Genomic DNA, 12750 nt, shown 5'->3' with positions numbered 1-12750 from the left:
ACAAGGGGACCCAGGCACCTTGAGGGAGGTAGTGGGAGGGAGTGTGGTCAACGCTCTTCCAGAACCCTGGGGGGATCTGGTCTCAGTTTATCTTTCAGCGATGCCCCATTTGATCCTCAGGCCTTCAGCCAAGTCTGTTATTGCAGGACATCCTGGTGTTGGCTGTGCCTTGGGGAATAAAGGGTGTGGGTCTCCTGTGTGTGGTGAAGTTGGACAGGGGAGAGGAGGAATGGGCATCACTATCGGGTCAGGCAATACTTCTGAGGTCCTGGGGGTGAGGACTCCAACATACCTTTATGTGGGGGACACGATTCAACCCAATTCATTACTAATGAATGGCCATCAGTTTTACTTGAGAGGCTGTGTATACAGCTAACAGATGCAGCTCCCACCTCCTGTGTGGCCCATGAAGCTTATCTGACTGGGTTCAGGCCAAGGAGATGTAAGCAGAACTTGGTGGGTGAGACTTGGGGACAGCTCCTTCAGAGACTTCAGATAGGTAGATCTCCTGCCTTCTTCCTGCTTCTTTTCTAGATCGAGGGCATGATAGCTGGAGTTCTAGCATCTGTCTTGGGCCCTGAGATGACCTTCAAGTTGGAAGCTGTGTTCTAAGAACAGTGGGGCAGAAGCTAGAAGGAGCCCGGGTTTCTGATGAGACGGTGGATTCACCACGCCAGCCGTGGGCTGCCCACCTCCAACCATTTTAAGTGGGAGAGAATAATTAAATTCTCCTTTGTTATTTCACATCTCTGTTACTAACAGCCAAAGGCGACCCTAATGGAGACGGCCTCCAAGGAGCCCGTATGGCACACTGGGAAAAGTGTGTAGTAATACTTGGGCATAAGACATTCCTGAGTGAATACTTCTCCTCGGGTCTGTTTATACACACAGTTGCCTCACAGCATAAAAATGACCTCTCTACTTGTCCCTACCCCCTACATTGTAAGCTCCTCGAAGACAGGGTCTATGTCTGTCACTGTTTCCTCAGTGCCTCACACAGAGCCGGCCCACAGAAGGTGCTCAGAACGTGTTGACCTGAATGGATCCTAAATCCTCTACATTTACCAACTCTGTGGTCTTGGATTCTAAGTCTTAATTTGCTTACCAATAAAAATGGAGGCTATCATACCAGGGCTGTTTTATTTATTTATTTATTTTTCAACGTTTATTCATTTTTGGGACAGAGAGAGACAGAGCATGAACGGGGGAGGGGCAGAGAGAGAGGGAGACACAGAATCGGAAACAGGCTCCAGGCTCTGAGCCATCAGCCCAGAGCCTGATGCGGGGCTCGAACTCACGGACCGCGAGATCGTGACCTGGCTGAAGTCGGACGCCTAACCGACTGCGCCACCCAGGCGCCCCGCCAGGGCTGTTTTAAAAACGAAGCACAATTGGGGTGCCTGGATGACTCAGTTGATTGGGCACCCGACTTCCCCTCAGGTCACGATCTCAGGGTTCGTGGATTTGAGCCCTGCGTCGGGCGCTGTGCTGACAGCTCAGAGCCTAGAGCCTGCTTCAGATTCTATGTCTCCTTCTGTCTCTCTGTCCCTCCGCCTCTCACTCTCTGCCTCTCTCAAAAATAAACATTTAGAAAAGTTTTTAAAAAGTGAAGCACAATTAAATGTAGAGCATTTATCAAAACACCTAACGGTGTTGGATACCCGAGGAATGGTGGCCAGTATTGCATTATGATTTTCTATAAGAAATCTTGTTCTAGTCCCCATGTGAGACTCCACTGATTTCTGACAACCAGAGTTTACTTTTTCCTAAGACTAAGTCTCTGACTTACGTTGTGTTCATTAGGGTCCCATCTTATTCTCTTTGCCTTCTTTTGGTCTTGAGAACCTCATTAGCACATGAGTCCCTACATTCCAATTTTGGCAGCTTCCATCTGTGCCTTCCGGTGCAAGTAAGCCTTCCATGCTGAGCCAGGTTATTAGCTAAGTCAGGATATGGGAAGCACTGGGGGCTGTACATTCTGCCCAAGGGTCTTGGTGAGTAAAGACGGTCTTCCCATGAAGTTGCAAAGATGTCCCTATTGTCCCACTGTTCCTCGTACCCCAGCCACTTGTCACGTGATGGAGCCATTTCCCCTCTGCTTGGATATGGGCCACCCTTGTGACTGGTTTTGTCTACAAAGGCAGTGAAAGTTGTCGAGGCCTCTTTTAGGCAAACAGACTTGAACGATGGAAGGTAGAAAGGGTCCACGGCGACCACCTGGCTAAATAGACAGGCCCATCAGGAGACCCATCTCAGAATCTCCATAGGCCCTAACTAACCAATGGGCAACTTACCACTGGGCACAGTTACCAAAAAAGGGAACATTCCATATGTCTCTCATACCTCCTCATCTTCCCCCTTTAAAAACAGCCCCAGCCACTGCCACTGCCTCGGTGCAAAGGTACAGACAGCCTCTCTGTGCTGTCCAGCCCACCGCTCCTTGTGGTATATGCATTAAACTTTGATCGCCTTTGTTCTGCCCCAGGGGAATTCTTTGCTTCCTGTTCCACCAGCTTCTACCCTATCCTCGCTCCACATTTGGGGGCCCTCCATCCAACCAGACAGATGCCCCACTTAGACACCATGGAAGTGACATTACCAATTTTGAGCTAAGGCCTTAGGAAGCCTTATATTCTACCGACTCCCTTGGCTTCTTCTCTGAGCCCTGTCTACTAGGCCTTTTCCTTGGCCTGCTGACTTCAGTGCAGCCAGATTCCTGCCAAGCCAGTTTAGCAAGCATCCCTCCCTACCCTCCATACCTAACCAAGTTCCTCTTGGTATTTTTCCATCCACTGACTCCCTCACCCTGCCCATTGGCTGTAAGTCCCCAGCTCTCTGTCATATTCAGAGTTGAGTTCAATCTCGGTCCCCTATTACAGTAGTCTTGATCTCTATTTCAATAATCTTGAGTAGTTTTCCTCACTTGTTTAACTCTGTCCAGTGTTCCATGTTCTCTTTGACAGCTTCCACCATGGGAACAAGCCCAGACGTGGCTGCCAGAAGATAAGAGACCATGTGGAACAAGGCTAAGTCCTTCCTGCCAAGGCCACCCTAGACCAGTCTGCCCGTAGTGACTGCAGACGCATAAATGAGCCTGGATGAGATCAGCTGAGCTCCGCTTAGGTAAGCAGAACTGTCCAACCGCCCCCGAGGTGCCTGAGAAATAATCAATGTCTGTTGGTTGATACCACTACAATCAGGGGTGGTTCGATCTGCAGCAACATTGTGGTCAATATAGGTGATGACATACAGCAGAGAAGGAAAAGCTGAGAGAAGCAGAGCAGGAGTTCTTTGGGAAAAAGCCCCTGCCCTGAGCTCCTTGGGTCCTGCAGAGTTCATCCTCTGGTTCCCACAGCATTAGGAGGGGCAGCCCTATCTATCTCTTTGGCTACCACAGCCAGAAGGAGGAGGTATGGGGGAATGGAGTGGGAGCTGATCGTGTGAGTCCTGCAGTCGCCAGGCAACACCAAAGAGGCCAGGGAGGACGGAGCCTCGGGGCAGGAAGGGACTGGCTGGAGCTGGGGTCACCTTAGCGGTCTGCGCCTGCTGGGGAACAACTAAGTCCTACACTGCCCATCACTTGAAGTGAACACATTGGGACCAAGCTGTTAATAGCAGGCCGAAGAACTCTGAAAGACCAGCAGCCAGAACATACTGCACTCTGGGTCCCCTTCTTGAATATTCTCTTCCCCAGTCTGCACCCCACCCAACCCTGGGCCTGTTGTTCTCTCACACAGCTTCTCTTGTCTCCTCAGCCATATTTTTATTCTTGTATTTTTTAAAAATTTTGTTTTAAGTTTACTTATTTATTTTGAGAGAGAGAGAGCAGGGGAGGGGTATAGAGAGAAGAGGAGAGAGAGAATCCCAAGAGGGCTCTGCACTGGCAGCAGAGAGCTTGACGTGGGCTTAAACCCACAAACAGTGAGATCATGGCCTGAGCCAAAAACCGAGAGCTGGACATTCAACCATTTGGGCCACCCAGGCACCCCTGTTTTCATATTTTTAAAAATTGTGGTAAAGTAGGGGTGCCCGGGTGGCTCAGTCGGTTAGGTGTGCAACTTCGGCTCAGGTCGTGGTCTCATGGTTTATGAGTTCAAGCCCTGCTTGGGCTCTGTGCTGACAGCCCGGAGCCTGCTTCATATTCTGTGTCTCCCTCTCTCTCTCTCAAAATAATAATAATAATAATAATAATAATAATAATTAATAAATTAATTAATTAATTAAAACTGTGGTAAAATACATCTAACTTAAAATTTACAATTTTAACCATTTTCAGTGTATATTTCAGTGGCATTCAATATGTTCACAATGTTGTACAACCATCACCACTATTTCTGGAACTTTTTCATCACCCCAGATGGAAATTCAGTACCTGTTAAACAGTAACTCCCTATTCCTCTGTCACCCGGCCACTGCTAACGTCTATTCTACTTTCTGTGTCTATGAATTTGCCCATGCTAGGTACCTCATATAAATAGAATCATATATTGGTTCTTTTGTTCTCTCAGCCCTTTATTCTCAAAACCAAAAGTTTTGTGTTTAGATATCTGAAAAGCAGCCCACTAGGGATAAGGACTTTCTTTCTTTTTTTTTAAGTTTTAATTTATGTATTCATTTAAGTAATCTCTACACCCAACGTGGGGCTCGAACTCACAGCCCCAAGATCGAGAGTTGCACACTCTTCCAACTGAGCCAGCCAGGCACCCCATCGAAACCAAAAGTTTTGTTTTTAGACATCTGAAAAGCAGCTCACCAGGGATATGCACTTTCTTCAATACCCATCCCCCCTCTTTTGGCCCCCTGCAAGAGTTGGGCTGCATGACCGTGACCTTGGGGTATAAGGTGTATGGGGTATGGGTGTCCCTGTCCTCATCAAATCTCCTCAAAAAACAAATCTCTCCTCCTGACCAAGCTCCTGAGGAGGGGCCATGAGGACACCCCAGCCTGCATTTTACTTTCTGCTTTGTGAGTCTAGCCCTTCATTCTCCCTGCACACTCTGAGCTACCAGTTTGCTCTCCTTCCAGTCAGATGGGGAAGCCATGGTGTGCTGAGGGAGCTGTGGGCCTCAGGTTTGTCTCACCAACCCCCAGAGGACAAGGTCCACGCTCCTGGAGTGGCCCCAAGGTGCCCCACAAAATTTTAGGTCAAAAGCTTAACAGATAAGTACTGCTTTAATAGCAGAGGCCCTGGCTTGAGGTAAGTTGGAAGCAGACCGGTCCTATGGGGCCAGAGCAATCTGGTGGGGCCTCAAGTCTGCAGGCTGCCTGTTTGCACAAGTTGATGAGGTAAAGTAAGTAGATGAGGAAAGAAATGCGGAATACTGCTAACTTTCCACCCACTGCTTCCCCTTCCCCCACCGTACACATGCTCACTCACGTACACACACGCGTGCTTGTTCACACGCACTCTTTCACACGCTGACATACTCTCTCCCCACCCCCACCTCACACACACCTGCCTCGGGGACTCATGTTTTCCAAGGCTGAGATGAGAAGGCTGGACAGAAGTCACAGGAACTATTTTCCAGAAGACCCTGGGGCCCATGAGCAGTGGGATCAAAGGTGAAACTGAGAGGGAGAGCAGGGTCTCTTTCTCTCTTTCTCTCTCTCAAAGATAAAGATTCTCCTTATCTTTGAGAATTTAGCACTGCTCTGGCCCTTTGGCAAGCTGGGGACAGCACCTGGGGGCCAGTGGGCTGGCAGTGGTGGTGCCCGAGGTGGGGAAGCTGCCTTGAGAGACTGTGGGTACTGGGGGTGGGTGGGCAGGGGAAGTGGGTAGGGAGAAGGGGAAGTGGCAGGGAAGCAGAAGGACTGTCAGCTTGTTATCATGTGTATGATTCCCCCCCAGGAGCTCTCAGGGGGTCTTTGATCAACTTTGCCCGCAGTAGGGGCGCCAAACAGAAAATTCTACCTCGTCCTAAGTGTAGAATTTATTTTTATCTCACAGGATAAAAACCAGCAAAGCTGATTCTTCATTGTCAAGAATTCCCTACGTCCCTTTCCTCCGTGGTCTTTCCCAGTTCCCTTGGTCAGGCAAGTCCACTGCCGCCAGTGTTGAGATCTGTGGAGTCTGGGCAGGAAGTAAGGAACCCTGCCGGACCCCCATCCTCCTGTCTTTATTATTTATTTATTTATTTATTTATTTATTTATTTATTTATGTATTTATTTATTAAAAAAAAAATTTTTTTTTGAACGTTTATTTATTTTTGAGACAGAGAGAGACAGAGCATGAATGGGGGAAGGACAGAGCGAGAGGGAGACACAGAATCGGAAGCAGGCTCCAGGCTCTGAGCCATCAGCCCAGAGCCCGACGCGGGGCTCGAACGCACAGACCGCGAGATCGTGACCTGAGCTGAAGTTGGACGCTTAACCGACTGAGCCACCCAGGCGCCCCATCCTCCTGTCTTTAAAATGGACAATCATCCCTTCATAGGTTTGTTGAAATAATTAGATAGGAAAAAGCCATATATATATGAATATACATATGATATGTATGTGTATATATGTATATATTCACCATGTCTATGTACATAGGTCTGTGTATGCATACCATATATATGTACTATGCATAGTACCCAGCACATGGTAAGCAGTAAATATCACTATTGCTATCTTTATCCTCATCTATGATGGCTTTCCACAGCAGTTGGCTTTAGGTGGCAGGAGATTGGAATAAATGGAATGTGACCAGGAAATAAAGTGACATTTAAGTCTATTAGCACTTACATAATCCAAGTGAACATGGAGTCACCCCGGAAGTCCTCATTCCTTCATTCGGGATGTCACAGAACAGGATGCATTACATTCTCCAGACGTCCGTGACGTCTGTACTTAAGAGAACAGTAGTTTCTCAGGCTGGTTCACTTTCCTGATCTCCACGGCTGTTCCAAATTCTTTCGTTCTCTTCAAACCCCTTTCCCCTTACTTGCCCTTCTGTCTCCCATTTAGGTGGGCCTTGCCTCTCACCGAAAGGGAAAATAGAAGCTGTCAGATGGGAACTTCACCTTCCCATGTCATCCATGCAAACCTGCTCGCCTTGGCACTTCACTTCCCTTCTCTTTACCTCCCCTCCCACTTAGGGTTAATCCTTCTTCTCTGCTCCTTCTGATTCTAGCTCCTTCTGCCATCTCAGGAACCTGACCACATCTCTCTTTTGGTAATTTGACCCCTCTCTCTCACCTGGCTGTAGACACCCTCAAGTCTTTTTTTAGCAACAAGAAAACAGAAATAAAAAACAACGAACTTGACCTCTTTCTTCATCCCCATTGTCAGGAGCTGGCTCCCCCAGTACTGCCAACACCCCCACTGAGGAGACAAAGCGACCGCCGCTTGGTGTGGTGGGCAGGAGGGAAGTGCAGTGAAGCTTGGTTTTCAGAGGAGGGGAGACAAGCCCAGAATGCATCAGGACTCGGAAGCTGGGTTTGAGGTTAGTCTTTCAAGGTGGGGGATCTAGGACTTGGGTAACGAGCTTGATACCGCAGCCCAGGATTGGTGGGGGCGGCAACGGGAGGGATTCAAAGCATCTCCAGGCACAGACTGTACGTGTTTCTCATTGAAGAGTTGATGGGTATCTGGGGGAAGTTACTGTAGTGAGCAATCACCCTGTTTGCTTGGGAGGACGGTCGCAAAGAGTGGAGGAATGCCAGCGAAGATGGGACTAGCGACCTCACGCCAACTGGGCAGTAAGGCGTGGTTTCACTTCTCTGCGTCCAGGCTGAGTGTGGGGTGGAGGGTTTTGGTTCTCAGCTTTGAGCTTCAGCCCTAGCTCCTTCCTCACATTCACAACTAAACTTGTCAAAACAATTTCTCTGCTTGCTGATGCCAATTTCTCGCCTCCTCCCCACTCAGAGCCTGATGTGGGGCTTGAACTCACAGGCCATGAGATCATGACCTGAGCTGAAGTCGGAGGCTCAGTCGACTGAGCCACCCAGGTGCCCCCGCTCAGGTGCCTTCTAAAACAGCACTCGTCCTCAGCCACGATCCTGTCTTTCAATCTGGTTGATACTTTGCAGGCCTCCTCACACAGGGCCTCTAGGGCCTCGGTCTCCTGCTCCTCGGTGCCCTACGACCCAACCTGCCCCCAGGGGTCCTGCTATCTCTCTCACACCACTCTTCCTTTGCTTTGTAGACACATCCCAGTCTGTCCAGGTGTTAAACATTATCGTTCCACCAGGCCTGGTCCTGGGGCTGCCCTCCTCCCTCTATGCTCGCTCCCCTGGCAAAGCCATGTGTTCACGCACTCCAGGCACATTTGTAAACGTGTGTCTCCAGCTTGACCTGTCTTTGGAGCTCTGGACCCACATACACAACAGTCTACATGACATCTCCTCTGAATGTCTCCCAGCCTTTACCCCCCAAGATCTCTGTGGAAGTTAACACTGTGACAAAACAAACAAATAAACAAAACAAAACAAAACAGAAACATATTTCAGGGGTTTGACATAGTAAAAGCTTACTCCTCTCTGATATGCCGGTCCAGAGCAGGAGTTTCTGGTCTGCTGGTCATCTCTCCCACATGGTGACTCAAAGGTCCAGGTTCTGTGCCACCTGCTGTATCTTCAGAGTCCTCTGCATTTATCCAGTGGGGAGTACAGGAGAGGAACGAAGTACATTCCCTCTACCCTCCTAGATTTGATAGCCAGGTCTATGAAATAAACTGACAACAGGCAGATTAATAGGAGAAAAGTATACAAATGCATTCATTTTTACTATTACACTACTGGGGATATCACAGGATAAAACTAAGTGAACACCCCCAAAATGGTGAGAATTGAAAGCTTAAATACTGTCTTATAGGGGAAGGGGAGGGGAGATAAAGACAACGCAGGAAAGAGGAAATTATTTTTAGGAAGGATGAGAGACCAGATGGGATGTATGACAGGGTACGACAAAGTTTGTCTGGCTGTGGTGCTGGCTTCCAGTCCTCTCCTGTGAGAAGAGTCAATCTTCTTGGGTTGATGAAACTCCCCAGGCAGGGAATCTATGACAATGGAGTTCGTTTTGGAGGATCTGACTTTAGGCAGGTAAGGGGACTGCAGAGAAAGCAAACTGCATTTGCTGGTTTTCAAGTGCCTTCAGTTCAAAATAACTAATTTGCCAAAGTGGCACATTTTGGGTTGGCACGTCCTGAACTCCTTCAACAGGGAAAAAGGGAGTGTCAAAGCCACATCTGAGTTTTAAAAGCTTTGGCCTGGGAAATGGTATCACTTCTACTCATGTTCTGTTGACCAAAAGAACCCCCCCAAAACAAAAAACAAAAAACAAAACAAATCAAACAAAAAGTCACGTGGTATTATGGGTTAGATTGTTGCCTACCATCACCCCAAAAAAGATATGTTCAAGTCCTAACCACAGGTACCTGTGAATGTGACCTTATTTGGAAATAGAATCCTTTGCAGATGTAATCAGGTTAAGATGAGGTCATATTGGCCAATCACATGACGGGTGTCCTTACAAGATGTTAGAAAGTTGAGCATGCAGATATACCCAGAGGGAAGGTGACCAGGCGAAGACACTGAGACACAGGGGAGAATGCTATGTGAAGACAGAGGCAGGGATTGAAGTGATCCGTTTATAAACTAAGGGACACCAGGAATTGCCAGCAACCATCAGAAGCTATGGAACAGATAGATTCTCTTTCAGAGCCCCTGGAAAGAACTGACCCAGCTGCCACCTCCATTTTGGACTTCCAACCTCCAGAACTATGAGAGAATAAGGGTATATTAAGTCACTCAGTTTGTGGCACTTTGTTACTGCAACCACAGAAAACCAGTACACCTGGCCACACCCGGATACAAGAGGAAACGTAGTCCCACATTTTGGTGAGAACTCCATCCTACTGAAGGGCTTCTGTCACAATATGGAAGCCTGAACTCACCCTCTTCCCGTCCAATCCTTTATACCCTAGTATGGGCACTGATTTCGTTGTAGTTGTCAAGGCTAGAAACTTGGGATCAGCCGTGACCTCTCCTTCTTCCTCCCCTCCCATATCCAATACTAAGTCCTAAATATCTCTAGAGTATATAATTTCTCTCAGTATCCATCACAACCCACTCCCCACACTGACACCCCATGTCCTGATCACTGCAGAAGTCTCCTGACTGGTCTGCCTTTGCCCGTGCTAGTTCCTCATTGAGCTTCCAGACTCCTACCACAATTCAGTTTCTAAATCTCAAATCTGCTTATGTTATCATCCTATTTAAATATGTTAAAGATGTTCCATTGTCTAGAGGATAAAGGTAAATTCCTTGTGGTCAACAGGGGCCTTCATAGTCTGACTGATGGTTCATTTGATGTGTCAACTTGACAGAGCCATAGGTGCCCAGACATTTGGCCAGACATTATTCTAGGTGTGTCTGTGAGGGTGTTTCTAGATGAGATCAACATTTGAATGGGTAACTAAGGCTGGTTGCCCTTTCTGATTTTGCTGGGTCTCATCCAATCAACCTGAAGACCTGAATAGAACAAAAAGACGGAGAGGGAAATCCTCCTGCCCAATTATCTGAGCTGGGACCTTGGTCTTTTCTGCCTTCAGACTCAAATGGAAAAACCCACTCTTCTTGGGTCTTGAGACTGTTGGCTTTTAGATTAGAGTTTATACCTTTGGTTCTCCTGGCTTTCAGTGTTTTGGGCTTAGGCTGGAAATACACCATCAGCTGTCTTGGGTCTCCAGCTTGCTGACTACAGATCTGGGGACTTTTCAGCCTCCAGTCATGTAAGCCTATCTATCTATTTATCTATCTATCTATCTATCTACCTATCTATCAATCATCTATTATCTATTATCTATTCTCTCTCTCTCTCTCTCTCTCTCTCTCCATCCATCCATCCATCCATCCTTCCTTCCATCCTTCCATCCTTTCATCCTTCCATCCTTCTTCTTGGTTCTTGGTTCTGTTACTCTGGAGAACCCTGACTAATATATTGACCCTATCTATCTCTCTACACACCACACTCCCACCTGATGTTAGGGCTTTGCATATGCTCTCCCCTAGAAAATCTGTTCCTTCTCATCTTGCCCAATTTACTGCTACTCATTTTTCCTATCTCAGGTCAAGCATCACTTCTTCCCTAATTTCCTTGACCAGGTCCACTCTCTCAACTAGATATTCATTAACACACCATGAATGCCTCCACTGTAGGACTTGTCAAAGTTATGTGGCCATTTCACTGTGTGTCTTCCCTACAGCCTGTGAGCCTGAGGAAGATAGTTACCATGTTGGTAGTAACTACTACTCACTACCATGCCCCAGCACCTAGCTCAGTGCCCAGCCAAAAGAATGTGTGGATTGAGTTTTGCCGCCATTTGCAGGGGACATCTACTTGGAATACATGCCAGGAATGATCAGGGCTGTGATAGACAGTTATCCTTGTCCTGGGTTGGGGAAGAGGGAAGAGACAAAGAATAGGTGGTTTACATCCAGGGGTTGTTCTATGGGGACCTGTCATCACCACAGCAAGGGCACCAGTCAGAATGGAGGCAGAAGGGTGGCTGGAGGGAAGTCAGGACAGATGCCACTCAGTTGCTCCAAGGACACTGACATCACTCAAAGCATCACTGGAACAGGCCATCTGAAATTACCTATTTTCTCTTTTAAAAAAAAAATTTTTTTAATGTTTATTTATTTTTGAGACAGAGACAGAGCATGAACGGGGGAGGGTCAGAGAGAGAGGGAGACACAGAATCTGAAACAGGCTCCAGGCTCTGAGCTATCAGCCCAGAGCCCGATGAGGGGCTCGAACTCATAGACCACAAGATCATGACCTGAGCCTAAGTCGGACGCCTAACTGAGCCACCCAGGTGCCCCCCGCCCCTATTTTCTCTCTTTAAGGCTTGCTACGGACTGGATTGTTGTGTCCCCTCAAAATTCATATATTGAAACCCTAATCCCTAATGCAATGGTATTTGAAGATGAATCCTTTGAGGGTAATTTCATCATGAGGGTGGAGCCCCCATGAGGGGATTAATGCCCTTATAAGAAGAAACACAAGGAGCACCTGGGTGACTCAGTAGGCTAAGCATCCAACTCTTGATTTTGGCTCAGATCGTGATCTCATGGTTTTGAGATCAAGCCCTGTGTCAGGCTCTGTGCTGGGCATAGAGCCTACTTATGATTCTCTCTTCTGATCCCACCTCTTTCTCTCTCTCTCTCTCTCAAAAATAATAAGAAGAAGAAAAAGAAATACAAGAGAGTTTGCCCTTCTCTTTGCTCTCTGCCACATGAGAATACAGTGAGAAGATGGCTTTCTGCAAACCAGAAAAGATTGCCCTCACCAGTCACGAGATATGCCGGTGCCTTGCTCTTGGACTTCCCAGCCTCCAGAACTGAGAAATAAATGTTTGTTGTTTAAGCTACCCCAGTCTATGGTATTTTTGTTATAGCAGCTCAAGCTAAGACAAAGCTGGATTTTATTTTTTGAAAACGCCAGATGCCATTTGGTGCGAAAAGTCACTGGAGTAGGTGATGGCCAGAATGACAGTGTTTCAGGTCAAAACGGGAGGTGAAGATATGTCTTAACGAGACTGATCTCTTATCCCATTGATCCTCTTCTCGTGCCAGACCCAGAAGGGGAATCCCCTGCATGCTTTATACCACAGACTAATACTAATAGCTGATGTGTAAGTGCATGCTGTGTGTCAGGGGCTACCTGCATACTTCATGTTCGTTATCTTGTGGGCCCCTCACCACCTCCTGAGAGAAAAAGCCAGAGTCAATCCCATTTTAGAGCTAAGGTCTGAAGCTTGGGAA

General features: G+C 47.5%; 1 protein-coding gene across 2 annotated transcripts in view; it reads left to right on the top strand.

The window, feature by feature from the left end:
* The window catches only part of TMEM241 (transmembrane protein 241), a 137283-nt gene extending 124927 nt beyond the window's left edge, over positions 1-12356 (top strand). For both annotated transcript variants that reach the window (XR_006707934.1, XR_006707933.1), the window contains 3 exons: positions 2964-3123; positions 7274-7427; positions 12170-12356. The gene's annotated coding sequence lies outside the window, so the exon portion shown is untranslated. The remainder of the gene's footprint in view (positions 1-2963; positions 3124-7273; positions 7428-12169) is intronic.
* Positions 12357-12750: the final 394 nt, after the last annotated feature.

This window comes from Leopardus geoffroyi, chromosome D3 (assembly GCF_018350155.1).
Source record: "Leopardus geoffroyi isolate Oge1 chromosome D3, O.geoffroyi_Oge1_pat1.0, whole genome shotgun sequence".
Taxonomy (NCBI): domain Eukaryota; kingdom Metazoa; phylum Chordata; class Mammalia; order Carnivora; family Felidae; genus Leopardus; species Leopardus geoffroyi.
Note: the sequence above shows the minus strand (reverse complement) of the source record. Positions and strands in the feature narration are given on the sequence as shown.